The sequence below is a fragment of the Manis pentadactyla genome, chromosome 4 (genome assembly GCF_030020395.1).
Source record: "Manis pentadactyla isolate mManPen7 chromosome 4, mManPen7.hap1, whole genome shotgun sequence".
In the NCBI taxonomy this organism is placed as follows: domain Eukaryota; kingdom Metazoa; phylum Chordata; class Mammalia; order Pholidota; family Manidae; genus Manis; species Manis pentadactyla.
In genome coordinates this window covers 174695146-174714254 of record NC_080022.1, presented here as the reverse complement: position 1 = coordinate 174714254, position 19109 = coordinate 174695146, and the positions used below count along the sequence as shown (strand labels likewise).

General features: G+C 41.5%; 2 long non-coding RNA genes across 3 annotated transcripts in view; one reads left to right on the top strand and one right to left on the bottom strand.

Annotated features, from left to right (window-relative positions):
• Positions 1-13: 13 nt before the first annotated feature.
• On the top strand, positions 14-4754 carry LOC118919690 (uncharacterized). Its single transcript, XR_005027607.2, has 3 exons — positions 14-379; positions 1402-1508; positions 1635-4754. It is a non-coding gene; the product is annotated as an uncharacterized LOC118919690 (long non-coding RNA).
• A 123-nt stretch (positions 4755-4877) lies between these two features.
• Positions 4878-19109, bottom strand: part of LOC118919736 (uncharacterized) — a 32497-nt gene continuing 18265 nt past the window's right edge. For both annotated transcript variants that reach the window (XR_008997411.1, XR_005027627.2), the window contains exons 4-5: positions 8390-8512; positions 4878-5852 (exon numbers count right to left, since the gene is read on the bottom strand). This is a non-coding gene — a long non-coding RNA (uncharacterized LOC118919736). The remainder of the gene's footprint in view (positions 5853-8389; positions 8513-19109) is intronic.

The following is a 19109-nucleotide window of genomic DNA, read 5'->3' as shown; positions in this document are numbered from 1 at the left end:
GCTAGGGTTCTGGGCGGGAAAAGCGGAGGCGCGGGGCGGGGTGGGGCGGCTGCAGCCCTGGCGTCCCGCGACCGGAGGCCGTGACTTCCGCATGGGGCTGTGTCTAGTTGGCGGAGGGCGCTCTAGAGATGCGCGGCTACCCCGCGAAATTTCGCCCGGGAGTCGTTCTTCCCTGAGGAATCGCTGGTGGACGTGCAGGCTTGGCAAGAAAATAGACGTTATATTTGAGCCTCCTTTCAATGCTAGGATCCTCTAACAGGTCCCCCAATTTCCCTCAAGTTGTGAGACAGGAAAGATCTCGAATCACTTTAAGAAATCAGGCTGCCTAGTACCACTATAGAGCTGGTGGTCAGAAGAATTGAGCAAAGTAGAAAGCAGGGTAAGGAAATAGGGCTTCCAGCTTCTGTAGTCAGTTGTACATGGTGTGTGCGTATATATGTGTGTATATACACATCTCCACACTTTCTGGGTGGGGGAGAGAGGATAGGAAATGAGAGAACACGAAGTTTATCAGTCAATTCAAATGGAATATCCAAAGAAAAGTTTTAAAAAGTTTCATAGCCGTCCAGTTTTTGGAATTACACGTACCTGAGCTTATTTGCACAATAGAGATGGTAATACGTAACCACATAGTTATACTGAAATATTCCAGCCTTACATTTCTATTTCCATAATTACTACAAACTGATACTCAGAAGACTAGAAGAACATATGCTGTCAACATCAGATAAGTTAGCTGAGACTTCCAGGGGAAGAGCGGTGACTCCACTTAGAAGAAGAGGAGAGGGCTAATTATTTAAGTGGTGCAGTGCAAGACTTAGCACACTGGTAACCAGTGATCTTGCAGATTCTTTTCATAGGCAAAACTAGGGGGAGTAATGGGAGATTCTATCTGTACCTTTCCCACCTAAGAAATTGGAACAAGTTCTAATCCCTCTCTAATAAATAAAATACTTGAGTGAATCAAAAAGAAAGTAAAGAACTTGTTCTTTATTTGAAGGCAAAATTCTTTTGCCATTCTCATGGTCTTCAAAACATTTTGAACACATGGTCTTCAAAACATCCTTTCCAACAATTACAAGGATTTCTCTTTTCTCAAGGCCAGCTGTCGGCAGATAACATAGCTGATTTACATTTATTCTTGGCGTCTTGTTCTCTCATCTACAGGCTTTTTCCTCCCCACATCAAACCTAAATGCTCCCAATCAAGCTCACTCTCTGCTTTCACTTGAAGTTACTCATAGTAGTTCCAATATTTAGAGCCACTTAAAATGTCAACCAACTTGGGGCCTTTTTATGAAATGCGATAAAATATTCCACACTTAACTTTTGCAGTTGTCTTTGCCTCACCTGTAGAACACCTTTTTCTCCAACTTTTTAAGCACTTGAAATAATTTTTCAGAAGACATTTGGAAGAAATGGCTGTGAGTGCTCTGTGGTATCATACTCCATACGGAACTATACCTCAGCCAACACGGCATTTCAGAGGAGCTAAAGGTCCCTTTGCTGGTGAGTAGCGAGAACTCAGTGGGTGGCGTGGGTTTGAAGCCTGTAAAGTTAAGAACTCTGTCTGGACTATTGCCTTGGTGTCAGTCCCTCCCAGGGGTAGTTAATTGTTTCATGCTTTTCTTTCAGTTCCAATCAGTGGAAATTTTGGTCTGTGTGAGCGTGTGTTCTGGAACCGAAGGGCTGGGAAAGGGATCCTGGTGCCCTGATTTGCCCTCCTTATTGTTTCACAGAACCTGCAGCAGCCCCAGATAACCGAATGAGCTAGTTTAACGACTTTAAAACAGCTTTAGCGTGTTTTTTTCCTTACTGCAAAATATGTGCTTATTGGAATACATTTAGAAGATAAAACAGAAGAAAACACCCCCTTTCATCTTTAACTCATTAAACACTGGTTTATATCCTTCCAGTCTTTTTTTAATTTTTAATTTAAAATAGTTTCAGAACAAAGGCTTTTTCCTTTTTTTCTTATAGCCTTATTGAAGTATGATTTACATAAAATTAAATTCACCCATTTTAAATGTAAAGTTCAATGAGTTTTCATAAAAATCTATATTTGTGCAACCACCATCTGAAGTTTTAAGAACCCCATAAAGTTCTCTCACACCTCTTAACAGGTGTAGCCTATTTTTAAACTTAATAGTAGCTTGCGAATATCATTTTTTTGTTTGAAATATTCTTTTACAACTCATTTTAATGATTCTGGTATGGTTTTGTACAGCTGTACCATGATTTATTGGACTCTTAAGTTACTTTGTTTCTTACTATTAAAAATTCAACATGATGAACATTCTTATAACTAAATTATTTGTACATTCATGATTATTTCTTTAGGAATAATTTCTGAAAGTGGAAGTGCTGTGTCAGTGGTTACAATTAGCTCTGTTATTAAGCTCTCTGAGGTCACGGTATTTTATCTGTTCACTGTTACACATCCAGGGTCTAGCACACACTATGCAAGTCAATATTAATAATGGGGTAAAAAATTAATGGCTGACCCCAACTTCAAGTTCTACTACAAAGCCACAGTAATCAAGACAATTTGGTACTGGCACAAGAACAGAGCCACAGACCAGTGGAACAGAATAGAGAGACTCCAGACATTAACCCAAGCATATATGGTCAATTAATACACGATAAAGGAGCCATGGACATACAATGGGGAAATGACAGTCTCTTCAACAGATGGTGCTGGCAAAACTGGACAGCTACATGTAAGAGAATGAAACTGGATCACTGTCTAACCCCATACACACAAGTAAATTCGAAATGGATCAAAGACCTGAATGTAAGTCATGAAACCATAAAACTCCTAGAATAAAACATAGGCAAAAATCTCTTGGACATAAACATGAGCGAGTTCTTCATGAACATATCTCCCCGGGCAGGGAAACAAAAGCAAAAATGAACAAGTGGGACTATATCAAGCTAAAAAGCTTCTGTACAGCAAAGGACACCATCAACAGAACAAAAAGGTATCCTACAGTATGGGAGAATATATTCATAAATGACAGATCTGATAAAGGGTCGACACCCAAAATATATAAAGAGCTCATGCACCTCAACAAACAAAAAGCAATCTAATTAAAAAATGGGCAGAGGAGCTGAACAGACACTTCTCCAAAGAAGAAATTCAGATGGCCAACAGACACATGAAAAGATGCTCCACATCACTAGTCATCAGAGAAATGCAAATTAAAACCACAATGAGATATCACCTCACACCAGTAAGGATGGCCACCATCCCAAAGACAAACAACAACACATGTTGGCGAGGTTGTGGAGAAACGGGAACCCTCCTACACTACTGGTGGGAATGTAAATTAGTTCAACCATTGTGGAAAGCAGTATGGAGGTTCCTCAAAAAGCTCAAAATAGACATACCATTTGACCCAGGAATTGCACTTCTAGGAATTTACCCTAAGAATGCAGCAGCCCAGTTTGAAAAAAACAGATGCACCCCTATGTTTATCGCAGCACTATTTACAATAGCCAAGAAATAGAAGCAACCTAAATGTCCGTCAGTAGATGAATGGATAAAGAAGATGTGATACATATACACAATGGAATATTATTCAGCCATAAGAAGAAAACAAATCCTACTATTTGCAACAACATGGATAGAGCTAGAGGGTATTATGCTCAGTGAAATAAGCCAGGCGGAGAAAGACAAGTATCAAATGACTTCACTCATATGCAGAGTATAAGAACAAAGAAAAACTGAAGGAACAAAACAGTAGCAGAATCACAGAACCCAAGAATGGACTAACAGTTACCAAACGGAAAGGGACTAGGGAGGATGCGTGGGAAGGGAGGGATTAGGGCGGGGAAAAAACATGTATAATTAGCATGTAGGGGGGACATGGGGAGGGCTGTGCAACACAGTGAAGACAAGTGGTGATTCTACAACATCTTACTACGCTGATGGACAGTGACTGTAATGGGGTGTGGGGGGGGACTTGGTGAAGGGCGGAGCCTAGGAAACATAATGTTCTTCATGTAATTGTAGATTGATAGCAACAACAACAAAAATTAATGGCTGAGTACCTTTTGCTATACTGCATTCCATCAAGAGATGCCAACTTATACTGTCACCAACAGTGTGTAACAATGTTATAATGTATTAATGTACATTCTGGATTTTCCAGGATCAATCTACTTAAAAATATTCTGTCCTGTTATGCCATTCTTGCCAATGGGTTTCAGCCCTGGCCAAAGTAATCTACAGCAAAACGTTCTTGGGGTGAAAGGGTTTATTACCCAGCTTGTTCTCCGGCAGTAGGTTGAGCACTAGCGCCTCTGCCTCCGCCCAGAGCACGGGGCCTGGCTCTCTATATAGCGCAGTAATAGCTTATTGCCTAAAGGTGTGGAAGCGGCAGCCTAGCAACAGGCCAGTTACATCATCAGGTGGTTTAGGTTCAGTGAGGATCCTGGCCATAGGAACCCCAACTTCCCCACAGCCACTGCCCAAAGGAAATATTGCACGAAGTCTAATATTTTGGCATCCAAATTACATCTTTTAGACTGCCTGCTGTCCTAGCAGCCGTACCAAAAATAAATAAATAAACCTCTTTGTCAAACCACAAATCTTGTTCTAGTTAGAAAACATGGTCACTTATCTATAAGATTAGTTTTTTATCGCAACATCATAACATTATAAAGAACAGCAAATATATTTACACAGTTTTGAATATTAAAGGTAACAAAATTGCTTCAAGTCTAATTCATTAAACAATTTTGGGAGCCTTCATAACCTTAATTAATTTTTCATGGTATGTTATTATTTTAAATCATAGAATCTACCCATTAAAATGGAACACGTTTTCCTTTTCTTAAAAGGTGAAAAAATGTAATGGATGATACACACTTAAACATGATTAAGATACTAGATTTTATGTATATTTTTCAACAAAAAAAATTACGGTCCGCCCAACTTGTAATATAGTTTCACATGTATTTCTTAAATGCATTAAAGAACAATAACAACAGCAAATATAATGGATGAGATCAGTTCTTTTTAAGAGTAATCTAAGAGATTGGTCTGAAGATGTGTGGCTAAGGAGCCTAAGGAGCACCTGAATTTAATCAAGATTCCCTGGGGGATGATGATATTATTCCCTGAAACTGAAAAGTCATTGTCTTCCACTGCCCCTGGCCTGTTTCACAAATAATAAAGAGAAACTAATGTCACTTAACATGAACTCGGATGCCTATTGCTGGGAGGGCCCTCAGGAGTTCACAAGTGCGAGCTTTAGCTTTTCTCCTGCCCAGGCAGTTTTGAGCCAGATGGGGGCAGCAGAGCTCAGCTGTTTGCTAGGCAATAACAGCATGGCATCTACTTACTAACAGTAAGAATTAGGAAAGGGAACCCACATTATGACTCAAACTTTTTTACTAGTCAGAAATCAAAAGATGTCACATTTAAGCCACCAAGAAGGCACTAGACAAAAGCAAGAAACTATAATTTTGGTATCTATGAAAAGTAGTTCGCAGTGAGATGTTTAGAAAATGTAGAAATTTCATCATCAAAACCCTTTGAGACCTTTCCGTGTTCTTTTTCTTCCTGTCTCTCTGTCACATTCACTGATATCAGAGAAGGAAGAGAATACAGAACTGCGGAAGGAATTTCTGTTCATGTAGGCATCATATAACCTTAAGTCCTTTGTGGAAAGTAATTCTTGGCAAACATTCCAGGACCATGATGTAAGTAGAAGAGGTGTCATAAAAGGACTCATTTTTAGTGTCTATTCCAATCAAATCCCCTCAGATCTTCTGCCAGAGGTTTAGCATTTCTTTCCTGTGTTCAAGGGCAATTCCTAAATTATAGGTATCTGTAGCTCTCTTCACCTGCAGTGAGAAAGCAGAAATTTACAGTAGTTACCTTAAAATACCCTGATGGTGGACCAGAATTACAGATATCCTGAGTTACGTTATCAGGCTACTGGAAAGTCACTGAGTTTATATATTGGGTAGTGGTACTTGTTGACATTAGTAGTTGATGGACAATCAAAATTTATTATTGGGAATAATGAGATAGCTATTCAAAGAATCTTAAAAACACAACAGATTAAAACAGGGGAAATGTGGGAGGGAGATAGGCTCTGGATACAATAGAAGTGCCAAGGGTGGCACTCAGCCCAGCCTAGGACGGAAAGGGAGAAGACGCTGGGCTGAGTAGGGCCCCTCTGATCAAGCTGAGGGAATGAATGGTGATGGGAAGATGCTCAGGGAGAGGGGACAGCATAAACAAAGGCTCAAAGGCAGTAGGCTCCCTGGAGTTGGCATGGGGTCGTTTGATACATGGCACTTCGGTATTGCCGAAGTGTCAGTTAAAATGGAAGGGAACGAGTGTGAGCAAGTTAGGCAGTGTTGTCTGCTGTTATCAGGCCCTGAGCTGTGACATCAGTGAGGGTAGGGAGAGCCCTTTCCTTGGTGAAAACCAGGCTGTCGTGAGCCACTGTTTCTGATGGAAGTGAAATAAATGCCTCATGTGTGGAACAGAAAATGTGGTTGACTAACCCTGCCATCGTTGAGAGGGATGCATTCCCTCTTCAGGAGGACAGTGACACAGCTGGGTCTTCATGGTAGATTGTTAGCAGCTGTGTGGAGAATGGGTTGGGGGAGCAGCTATGTGGTAGAAATAGGGGGGCAAGACCTAATGAGAGCCTCAGTTAGGGCAGTAGTAATAGGGGACAGATTTGGAAAATCTTCAGGAGAACAAGAGAAGCCTGAGTTGGTGACTGGTGGATGTGAGGAAATGAGGCAAACTTGTTACGTTAAGGATGGCTCCTAGCTGCCTTGTTTCCGTGACTGGGGAGATGGTGGTATCCGCAACTGAGATACAGGATCCCCAGGGAAGAGCCAGTTTGATGCAGATGGTGAGTTAGTTTTGGACATGTCCAGTTCATTTCACTAGGAGACAGGGAGGTAAAAATGTTCGTCAGGCAGGCACTGAGATGGGACAGAAGTACTGGAGGGAAGGCTAGTGGCAGACTTTAGAGTCATCAGTACATAGGTAGCAGCTGAAACACGGGGACAGTACAAAATAGAGTCCAAAGAATACCTGCCCTAGCTTTTCCTCCCTTAACACGGAGATCCCCAATACTCTGATGTGGCTGGGTTACAGGTATGCCGAATTATCCATCTCCTCAAGCTTCCTTAGCCCTTGGGACAGCTGGTGCTCCAGGCTGGAGGCCTCTGGCTGTACACAGCCTCTGTTTACCCCCACGCGATCATGCACCATGATGAGAAGCGCTCGGAGCCCATTCCTTTGCATACTTGTGGTATGCAAAGCTGACCACATGTAGGTCCATTTGTCCCAATGTATTATTACTGCTCATTTCCTCCTCTGTATCTTCCACTCTCACTCCAAGTTCACTGAGGGTAGGAACTGCATTTTTTTCTCTGTGGGAATCTCCTAATCCCAGAACTTTGTTAACATGGAATAAATATTTACTGAACATATGAACGGATGAGTGTATATAATGAGAAGAGCAGTAGGATGAGGCTAGAAAACTAGGAAATATGGAGACTTAAGAGATGGGGAGAGGAGAGAGTAAGGAACACAGTTACAAGGAGAACTGAAGATGCAGTATTGTAAAGGTCAAGGAAGTATAAAGTGTCAAGGAAATTTGATCATTAGAGTCAAAGCAGAAGGCAGGTGGCATAAAATAATACACCTCAGTCTGTCTCTGTGGAGCACAAAAGTTGCTATGAAGGCAGGGCTGAGAATTAGACAGGCAGCATAGAGTTGTGCTTAAAAGTGGATACTGGTGCCAAGTTGCTCATGTTTATAATCCTGGCTCTGTTACTTTCTAGCTATGTGTCTTAGGGCAAGTCACTTAACCTCTCTGTGCATATCTTTAAAATGACACAGAATGATAACAATGCCTGCCTCAGAGGATTGCTGTGATAAGTGGATGAATTAGCACCTGTAGAGCACTTGTAGAGCACTTGTAGAGTAAGTATAGAGCACAGTGCCAGGCACCTACGAAGTGTACTTGAACTACTAAGATTATTATTGTTCTTTCAGCTCTATAATCAAGATGCTTTCACTCATGATGATACTATTGAGTACACCACTCTCTATGACTACCATTTGACTACTTTAACTAGTTGCTATTTCCAGCATGAAACAGATGAAAGTCCCAGAAAGAATGCTGGCTATGACTCCATAGGTGATTAGTAGGATGAATTATAAGTTAAACTTGAGTCCATTTGAATATAGAGCAAGAAATGTCATCACAATGGGTAAAAATGAGAAATGATCTTGTATTATTTTAAAGACAGAGCAGGAAAAAATCTCATTTTTATGGTTGTAGCATTGAAGTGGAAAATATTTTTGTCAGTGCTCTCTGGAAAGGCATTTAACAGTGGATACTCACGTGCTGCTTAATAGCAGCTGCATCGGTCACTGTCCAGTTCTGCTTTTTCTTGAGTATTTGATCAATGGCAAGGATGGCAGTTGGATAGCCTGAGGCAGGGCCAATGGGCTTTACATTTGCTGCCTTTATGCACATTTGAAAAAGAAGGTTAGTTATATATTTTAGTTTGAATTATATAAGAAAGACATATTAAACAGAAGTATATTGTATTATGAAAGCATTTGTATATGATTTATAAGGTTTATTGCTAAATCACTTGCCAGTTGTTTTGTGGCACGTGGATCTACAGTGCCATTTAGCAAATTCTCTTTCATAATGATGACGCCTACTCATAGGAGTAAGTACAGACCAGAAGACGGTTCGTGTTTGGAGTGGATATGGAGGGTAGGAAGAAACCAACTCCATCCTCACCCAAACTTCCCAAACCATCACAAAGACTGAAAATGAATGTGCCCTCCACACAGTACAATTCATGTTACTTCAAACTTCTCATGGGGAACCGGCCGTCTATTATCCCTCTTGCTGGGCTGCTGAACAATGCTGGTGAAATCGTGTAAACACAAGTGCTTTCTTCAAAAATGTGTGTCTCCCAATCTCATCAAAGCCCTTGGTATAGCTCAGTATTACTTTTCTTCATTCACTGTTAACAGCCGTATGGTCCTTACGGTGGCTCCTGGAAAACCAGACCTTCAAACTCCGTCAGCTAATGATCTTGGCTCTTCAAAGTTACCTAATATGAATTCTTTTAACTCTTTTTTCCACCTTAGGGTTTCTCCATCCTTTAAGGTTTTCCCCCCCTCCTTCCTTCTTATATATGAGAGCCTTTCCTAATTTCCAATGCCAAAGTTTTCCCCACATCTTTGTTTATTTGCCTCCTGGACCTTTTACCTTCAATTCTCCTCTGTCCAGGGCTGGCATCATCGGGGAGTGACCTGGACAATCAAGAAGAACCCTGAGTTTGGGTTACTGTTTTGCTGTTGCTGTCTTTAAATCTGTAACTATTCTGGACAAGGGGCCCCACTTTTTCATTTCGTGCTAGGCCCCCCAAATTGTGTAGCCAGTCCAGCAGTCCTGCTCTCCTTAACCTTCAATTTCTCTTTTCCTCGAGTGGTTTACAGCTTTCGTTGCATGTTGGTACTTGAGAAAATATTGAGGCCTGGGCCCCATTCTGAGATCTGATTTAATTGGATAAGGTGGGGGCCTGGGTATAGGGTTTTTAAAAGCTTTCTCTGGTGATTCCACTGAGCAGCCAAGACTGAGAACAACAGCTCTAGGGCTCCTTCCTTCTGGTGACAAATGTGCTCAAGTCTCTTGCATCCTGAAACCATTTTGTCTAGACTCTGATTCTGTATCAGCCTATAGTTTCATATCTCTCTTCCTTCATAGTTAAAATTTTTTTGTAAGAGGAGTTGATTTTTTTTGTTTGGCTTTATCAGTTTCTGGAGATGCATGATAAAAATCTCCCACTGAGATTATGGATTTGCCTATTTGTTTAGCAGCCATTCTTCCTTTATTTTAGCATGCATAATACCTTAAAAAGTTTAAACTTAATTCTTATAATTCTGTTAATTATTACCTTCTCTCTCAATTTGCTAGGTGCATACAGGTTAGGATGGCTATGTCTTCCTCATGATTTTAAAAATCATTAAGTAGCATCTTTATCTTTAGTTATATTTTCCTTAAATTTTACTTTTCCCATATTAATATATTGATACCAGCTTAGTTCAATTTGGATTTGCCTGATATATTGTTTTCTGTCCCCTTACTTTCAAGTTTTCTTTGTTACATTTTAGGTATGTCTCCTTTAAAGAACATAACTGAAAATTATTAAAACTCAGTCTCAGAATCCTTTTCTTTAAACTTGAAACATGACCCATTGTCTTTCCTTCCTTTTAATTCTTGTTTTTTAGACTGGTATGTTTAATCTCTTATTGTGATTACTGTTATATCTTGATTTTTCTGCCTATTTTGTTTTGCATTTTCTATTATCCCATGTTTTCTTTCTTCTTATATTTTTCTTCTGTTGGTTTGACAGTTACTCATTTTAATGATATTCATTACATTATTCATTATTCGATTTAGTCATTATCCTCACATTTTAACACTCATAATTAATGTAATGAATTATGGATTTAACTAATATCATAAATCTCTACCCAAACACAAAAAGAACTTAGAAAGCTCAATTCTGACCACCACCCTCCTCATCTTCCATTTTACTGTGGTGTAGTATTTTAGTTCTTATTGTTTAATACTCCTCAAACCAGTAATTCTTCTTTTTTATTTCAATTTTCTGAGGGTAAAACATGCACATGGTTCAAAATTCAAAAAGTATGATGAGTATATACTGTGATCTTTCTGTCACTTCTGTCTCCCAATCCCCTAGTTTCCCTTTCTACAGGCAACCAATGTTATTTTTTTCTTGGATTTCCTTCCAGGAGATTTTACAAGAAAAAAAAAATGTGCATTTCGTATTTTTCTTCCTTTTTACACAAATGGTAGTGTATATTTTTTGTATTTTCTTTGGCCATCTGGAGCTCTTCCACATCATCACACAAAGTTTCTTAAGCCATTATAATGGCTGTAGAATGTTTCATTGTTTGGATGAAGCATAATTTAACTGGTCTCCTAGTCATGGTTTAGTTTTCCCCCTGATCTTTTGCTAGTATAGATAACCTTGTAATGAATTCCCCTGTATGGGTGGTATTTGGAATATGTGCAAGATAACTGTGTATCCTAGACAGTTTCCTAGGAGTGGAATTGCGAGGTCATGAAGGTGGCAGAATATGCCAGCCTAAAATATGTGACTTTGGCCTAAGGATTATTTTGAGCTGAAGGCACTTGAAAAATAGCAGGTATATGAAGGGCACTCTGATCTCTCCATTTTCTTCCTGAATGCGGGAGATAGAACCCTGCCCATTATGGAAGATGTCTTCACTATACTAGGAGGAAAGTAACATTGTTAGCACTGAGGATGAAAGAGTCAAGGCTGAGAGAAACAAACAAACCTTGTTAACCTACCCCTTATCTTCCTAGTCACTTCTCCATGAAATTAAGTATCCTAGCCCAAATCCCTTTGCCTAGACACATTTTAACAATTTACTACTCTTTGTCCAATTCAGTATATAAGTGTCCAATTCTAACTATTTCTTTGTGTTTTCATTCTCTTGTGGGGACCCCCATGTACATGTGCAGCTTAACAAAATGCATATGCTTTTCTCCTGTTGAAGTATTTTATGTCAATTTAATTCTCAGGCCCAGCCAAAGACCCTAAGAAGGTAGAGGAGAAATTAGTCTTCACCTATAATCAAAAGGTGTGAGATTTGTCATGTTGGTAGATATTGCCAAATTTCTTCTGTAGAGGATGAACCAATTTAAACTCCCATCTGCAATTTATGAGTGCCCCATGGATTCTGCAACTTTTTGATCTTGGTCAATCTAATATGGAAAGATAATTATCTCAAGGCAGTTTTAATTTGGATGTTTTATGAAAAGTGAGCTTAAATATCTTTTCATGTTTCTGAGAGCTGTCTTTTCCTATTCTTTGCCAATTTTTATATGGGTTAGCTTTTTAACAATCAATTTGAAGCTCTTTGATGTATCAGAGAAGGTAGCTCTTTGTGTTATGAGTTGAAAGTGTGATTTTTTTTTTTTTGGTCATGTAGAGATTTTTGATCTTGAAGTAGTTGGATTAATATCTTTCTATTAAAAAATACTTTTGTGTCATAGTTAGGAAGGCCTTCCCCAGAGTTTATTTCAGTTTTTTAAAGATTTCTTTTCCCCTTTCCCATTTTACATCTATATCTTTGATTTATTTGTAATTTCAATAAGGTATGAATTATGAATCTTTTTTTCTCAGATGACTGCCTAGTAGTCTATTCAACAACCTATCTTTTCCCTGTTGTGTTGAAATTTTCCATTTTTCTTAAATTAAAATTCTCTTTCTTTATCTATATTTGGACTTTCTCTTTTATTCTTTGGATCTATTAAAATGCTAATAGAACACACTGTTTTAATCATTTGAACTTTTACTAAATATGCCTTAATGTTTAATATTGTTAGTCCCTGTCCTTATTATGTCTTTCTTTCAGACTGTTCTGACTGTTCTTGCTTATTTATTTTTTGTATGAAACAGATCATTTAGTTTTAAAAATCCTTTGGGTAAATTTCTAAAACCACATTAACATTATAGATCAAGCAAGAAAGAACAGTATCTTTATGATGTCAAACATTCTTAATCTGGGGCGTGATCTACGTTTCTCTTTGTATACATTTTCTTCAGGGTCCTTCAGGAGCATGTTAACATTTTCTTCCTATAGATATTTAACATTTTCTAAGTAATCTTCAGGTATTTTTATCTCTTCTATTATGACTTTAAAAGAGGTAATTTTATCTTCTTATATCTTCTAACTTGTTATAACTGGTTGTTGTTTGTGGCATTATTATTATTTTTTACAGTCATTTCTTATCAATTAAATTCTTGTTTTCCATTTTATGTGTTCACCATTTATTAATATTTTTTAATATTACTCAAAAATAGTACTAAAAATATTCAAATGACTGTTCCAGTGACTACTAAGTATTTGGGATTACATTATTGAATAATACAGGGTACCTGCCTCATGGTGCTTATATTCCACTTTGGAGACATACAAATAAGCAAATAGGTATATGATGTAATGTTCTATAGTAATACATCCTGTGTAGAAACATTAAGCAGGGTACATAAGGGATAATGGAAGATGTTATTTTAGATAAGGTGGTAGGCAGAAGGCTTCTCTGAGGAGATATCATTTGAGCAGAGGCCTTGAAGCAAGGAAGTAAATCATGCAAAAATCAAGGGAAATAGCATTTGTAGGCACAGGTAATAGCACATATAAAGGCACTGAAGTGAGAAGTATTATACTTTTTCTATTTAAGGAAGAGCAAAGCCAGTGCACTACCTTTTTGCATCTCACTTCCTTTTCAGTTTAGTTTCCTTCTTTCTAAAATGTACCCTTCAATAGTTACTTTAGCAAAGGTCTAAGAGGTAAACTCTTCCATTTTCTTTGTTTGAAAGTATATTTGCCCTCACTCTTGAGTGATAGTTTAGCTGGGAATTATATTCTAAATTGGGGATATTATTTCATCTTCTGGCCTGTATTTTTGTGGACACAAAGTCTGCTGATAAGTCTACTTTTTGTTGGGTTGTGGGATGACTTGGTTCTTTCATCCCATGGTGTCTGGCTCAACCATGATCTATGCCAGTTCTATACCAAAATGCAGCTTGTGGTCCCGGAGTTGACAGGACAGCAATAGGAGGTAGGACCAGAGTGCCTTTTCATTGTTATTCTTATATTCCCTACCCCTAAGCACCAAGCCTTGGATTGTATAGTTTTTCAGTAAGTTTAGGTATTTGTTGAAATTAAATGAAATATTGATACCCAAGCTTAAATTTAGGAACATGGCTATAGAATCTGGTTTGAAATCTAATGATTGAAAAATCTGTGATTATAAAGTATGTTACTAGTTCTGTTAAGTTAAAACATAAAAACTGGAGTATTTAAATAAACTGATGTAACATAATTTAAATCTCACCTGTGTTTTCCAGTCTCTTTTATTTATTTTTTATTATTTTGTTATCATCAATCTACAACTACATGAAGAACATTATGTTTACTAGGGTCCCCCCATCACCAAGTCCCCCCGACAAACCCCATTATGATCACTGTCCATCAGTGTAGTAAGATGTTGTAGAATCACTACTTGTCTTCTCTGTGGTGCACAGCCCTCCCCATGACCCCCCCTCCACATCACACATGCTAATCGAATACACCCTTTCTTTTTCCCCGCCCTTATCCCTCCCTTTTCTCCCATCCTCCCCAGTCCCTTTCCCTTTGGTAACTATTAGTCCCTTCTTGGGTTCTGTGATTCTGCTGCTGTTTAGTTCCTTCAGTTTTTCTTTGTTCTTATACTCCACATATGAGTGAAATCATTTGGTATTTGTCTTCCTCTGCCTGGCTTATTTCACTCAGCATAATACCCTCTAGCTCCACCCATGTTGTTATAAATGGTAGGATTTGTTTTCTTCTTATGGCTGAATAATATTCCATTATGTATATGTACCACATCTTCTTTATCCATTCATCTACTGACGGACACTTAGGTTGCTTCCATTTCTTGGCTATTGTAAATAGTGCTGCGATAAACATAGGGGTGCATCTGTCTTTTTCAAACTGGGCTGTTGCATTCTTAGGGTAAATTCCTAGAAGTGGAATTCCTGGGTCAAATGGTATTCCTATTTGGAGCTTTATGAGGAACCTCCATACTGCTTTCCATAGTGGTTGAACTAATTTACATTCCCACCAGCAGTGTAGGAGGGTTCCCCTTTCTCCACAACCTCGCCAACATTTGTTGTTCTTAGTCTTTCCGATGCTGGCCATCCTTACTGGTGTGAGGTGATATCTCATTGTGGTTTTAATTTGCATTTCCCTGATAATTAGTGATGTGGAGCATCTTTTCATGTGTCTGTTGGCCATCTGAATTTCTTCTTTGGAGAATCGTCTCTTCATATCCTCTGCCCATTTGGTAATCAGGTTATTTGCTTTCTGGGTGTTGAGGTGTGTAAGTTCTTTATATATTTTGGATGTTAACCCCTTGTCGGATATGTCACTTACAAATATATGCTCCCATACTGTAGGATGCCTTTTTGTTTTGTTGACGATGTCCTTTGCCGTACAACAACTTTTTAGTTTGATGTAGTCCCATGAGTTCATTTTTGCTTTTGTTTCCCTTTCTCGAGGAGATGGGTTCAGGAAGAAGTTGCTCATGCTTATATTCAGGAGATGTTTGCCTATGCTGTCTTCTAAGAGTTTTATGGTTTCATGACTTACATTCAAGTCTTTAATCCATTTCAAGTTTAGTTTTGTGTATGGAGTTCAACAATAATCCAGTTTCATTCTCTTGCATGTGTAAGGCTGGAGGTACTGGAGGAGGAAAGTGAGGACAATGCAAGCGGAACAAAGGCAGCACCAAATAGCTCTGTGCCATATAAGGAAGGAACGGACAGCTCTTCCCGGATTCCAGTCCCGTGACGTGCCGACAAACCCCGGATGCAGACAACCTCCATCCGTAAGGAGGAGACCTCTGGCTGTCCATCACTTGACCCTGAGCCAATAAAAATTCCCCACATACCCCTGGTGTGGCCCACTTCCCCCTCCCTTCCCTGTGCTTATAAAAACTCCCCGTCTGTCTGGTTGGGCATGACTTCTCTGGCCTGTGTCTGTGCAGACTGGTGAACCTCACCTGGGATTGCGCTCAAATAAACTGCCTGGCCTTTTGTTGCCTCTCATCGCCTGCTCATTTCAGTTAGAATTTATCTTATGTTTGGTGCCGAAACCTGGCCATCAGTGGCCCTGCCCTCTCCTTCCCCGACTTGGGACCTCAGCCTGCTCTCCACTGCGTGGACTATTTTCCGGTGAGTCCCTCAGTTTACCCTGGTCTGTTTCCCTTCCTAACTCCTTTTCACCTGGTACGTTCGAAATCGTAGCTACGTCCAGGTTGGGGCATCCGGCCCCTGGACATCCAGCCCATCCTCTGCAGGCATCTGGCCTGCCCCTGGCCCTGTGGTGTGGGAGACATCCCTCACACAGGCTCCCAGTACATCTCCCCTGACTTGGAACGCTTGGAACGCTGGGCACTCCTCTAAGCCAGATTAGTTGGGGGGGGTGGCGCAGACATGGGGAACCAGCCCTCAAAAGCAGAGGCTCAGACCACGCTGCGGTATCACTTCTAATTTAGCTACTCTATATTTGTCCTGGGAAGTTTGAAAACGGAAGCTAGTATTCCTTTGCTCTCAGGCCTGGACTCAGTATCCCTTGGACAACCAATCTTGCTTTTCCCCTGATGGAACTTTCGATTTTGGCCTCTCCACCGACTTGACTAATTATTGCCACCAGAGTGGAAAGTGGGGTGAAATCCCATATGTGCAGGCTTTTTGAACTTTGCACGCCCGCCCAGATCTGTGTGTTAAGTGTACTCCTTCCCAAGTTTTGTTGGCCCAGGCCTCCGCCAAGGACCACCGATCTCTACCACTCCTATTACTGGGAGGCTCTTCTCTGACGGACTCAGTGGAAGATCTCAGTTACCCCCCTTCCCGCTCCTCCAGGCCCACCGCGGGGGCCAGCTTCCTTCCTCAATGTCCATCTTGTTCCCCTTCTCTTCTGGTCACGCCGTCATCTTGCTCCACAGGTACTCACTCCACTTTGGAAAAACGGATAAAACTCCCCCATATCCTGGTCCCCAGCCTTCGAGTTCTGCATCGATTCCAAGGTTGTATCCCCCACTGCCAGTGTCGCCTCCTCCGTCCCCTCCTTCAAACCCGCCGCCGTCCTACTCACCGCGGCTAGTGCCCAAATGGTCTAGACCTCCCGTAACCCACTCTAAGTCACAGCGGTCTCAAGCTCACGTGATGGCTCCTCTAAGAGAGGTGGCGGGGGCTGAAGGGGTGGTGCAGGTTCATGTTCTCTTTGACCTGGAAGACTTGTCCCAAGTGGAACAGCAATTGGGGTCCTTCTCCTCCAACCCCGTAATGTTTGCTAAACAGTTTAAATATCTCACTTGAGCTTACAAGCTCACCTGGCACGATGTACATGTAGTCCTCCAATCCACTCTAACCCCGGAGAAATATGACCGTGTCACAGCGGCGGCACAGCACTGTGCCAATGAGGCCCATGCCACAGATGAACGGGAACCTATGGGCAGGGAGGCTGTTCCTCTACAGGAACCCCTGTGGGATTATAATTCTCCCGAGGGTGAGGTGTGCCAGGATTGTATGGTTCACTACTTGTTGGAGGGTATGAACTCAACCACCCAAAAGGCCATTAATTACGATAAACTTAGAGAGATTACCCAGAGGCCTGATGAAAACCCATCAGAATTCCTCAAGAACCTAAAAGAAACCCTAGGGGATTTTACTAAGATTGACCCAGCCTCAGCATTAGGTTCCTCTCTCCTGGCCATGCATTCTATAACTCAGTCAGCTCCCGACATCAGGCGCAAGCTTAAAAAGGCTGAGGATGGTCCCCAGACCCCTCTAGGAGACCTGGTAGATATGGCATTTAAAGTTTTTCATGCCCGAGAGGACGAGACTGAGAGGAGGTCAGCTGCCCGAATGGTGGAACAGACTCGTGCCATAACAGCTGCTCTGCGGCCGGCTCGTAGAGATCGTCGGGGTGTCCCTGAAGATCGACTCGAACCTCCGGGCCCTTGCTTTTGGTGTGGCGAAGAAGGGCACTGGGCACGCAAGTGCCCCAACCAACCATGCAGACCAACCAAACCGTGCCCCAGCAGCGGTAAGTGAGGTCATTGGAAAGTAGACTGTCCACTGGGGGGTGGTCCTCCTCCAGCGGCAGAGCCCTGCGGGGTCGGATGCACTTGAAAGACTACCCTTCAGACCTGCTGGGCATCCTCGAAGATTGAAGATGCCTGGACTTGGACACCCTGATCACCCTCGCCGAGCCCAGGGCCAAGCTGTGGGTAGCGGGTAAGCCCATCTCTTTCTTGGTGGACACGGGGGCTATCTACACTGTTCTCCCCTCCTTCAAAGGGCCTTTATATCCTGCCAGAGTCTCCGTAGTTGGGGTCATGGGAACCCTCTCCAGGCCTTCTGAGATGGGCCCAGTGGCCTGCACCTTTCAAAGCATCCCGTTTACCCATTCCTTTCTAGTCATGCCTTCCTGTCCTACCCCTCTATTAGGACGGGATTTGCTCTATAAGTTAAGACCCTCTATTTCCCTCCCACCTTTTGCACGCTTACAGCACACCAGAAGTTCCCTCATTGCTTTGGTCGGCGAAGAGGGGTTGGACGACAGGGACCTGAGTCTCCCAACCCCCTGGACTGCTGTCAATCCGGTCATGTGGGACATCTCCACCCCTGTAGTGGCAACCCACCACACCCCAGTTTTAATATGCCTTAAGGACCCATCCCGCTTCCCTTCTCGGCCCTAATTTCCTATTTCACAGGCTCACCAAAGGGGACTACAGCCTATTGTTAATCGTCTGCTCTCGCAGGGGCTTTTGGTACCCACTAACTCTCCACGCAATACTCCCATCTTGCCGGTAAAAAAGCCTGCTGGAGCGTATTGCCTCATTCAAGACCTCTGAATAATTAACGAGGCTGTTATTCCCTTACACCCAGTGGTGCCTAACCCATATACTCTTCTGTCTCAGGTCCCTTCTGGTACCTCTCATTTTACTGTACTAGACCTTAAAGATGCCTTTTTCACAATGCCTCTCCACTCAGACTCGCAGCTGCTATTTGCCTTCACGTGGGAAGACCCTGACACTCATCGGTCTAGACAATTAACCTGGACAGTTCTACCTCAGGGATTCAGATATAGCCCCCATCTTTTTGGACAGGCCCTGGCGGAGGACCTCTAGCGACACTCAATGGGTGAGAGTACTCTCCTCCAATACATAGGTGATCTTTTACTTTGCAGTGCCTCGAAGGAGACCTAGGTTCTAGACACCACATCCCTTCTTAATTTCCTGGCAGACATGGGATACAGGGTATCCCCTGCCAAAGCACAGCTGTCTCTATCTCAAGTTACATACCTTGGGCTAGCTCTAAATCCCACCACTAGAGCCCTGACAGCAGACTGAGCGGCTGCAATTAAAGCTCTCTTGCCACCTACTTCAGGAGCCGAGATACTATCCTTTCTAGGGTTGGTAGGATTTTTCA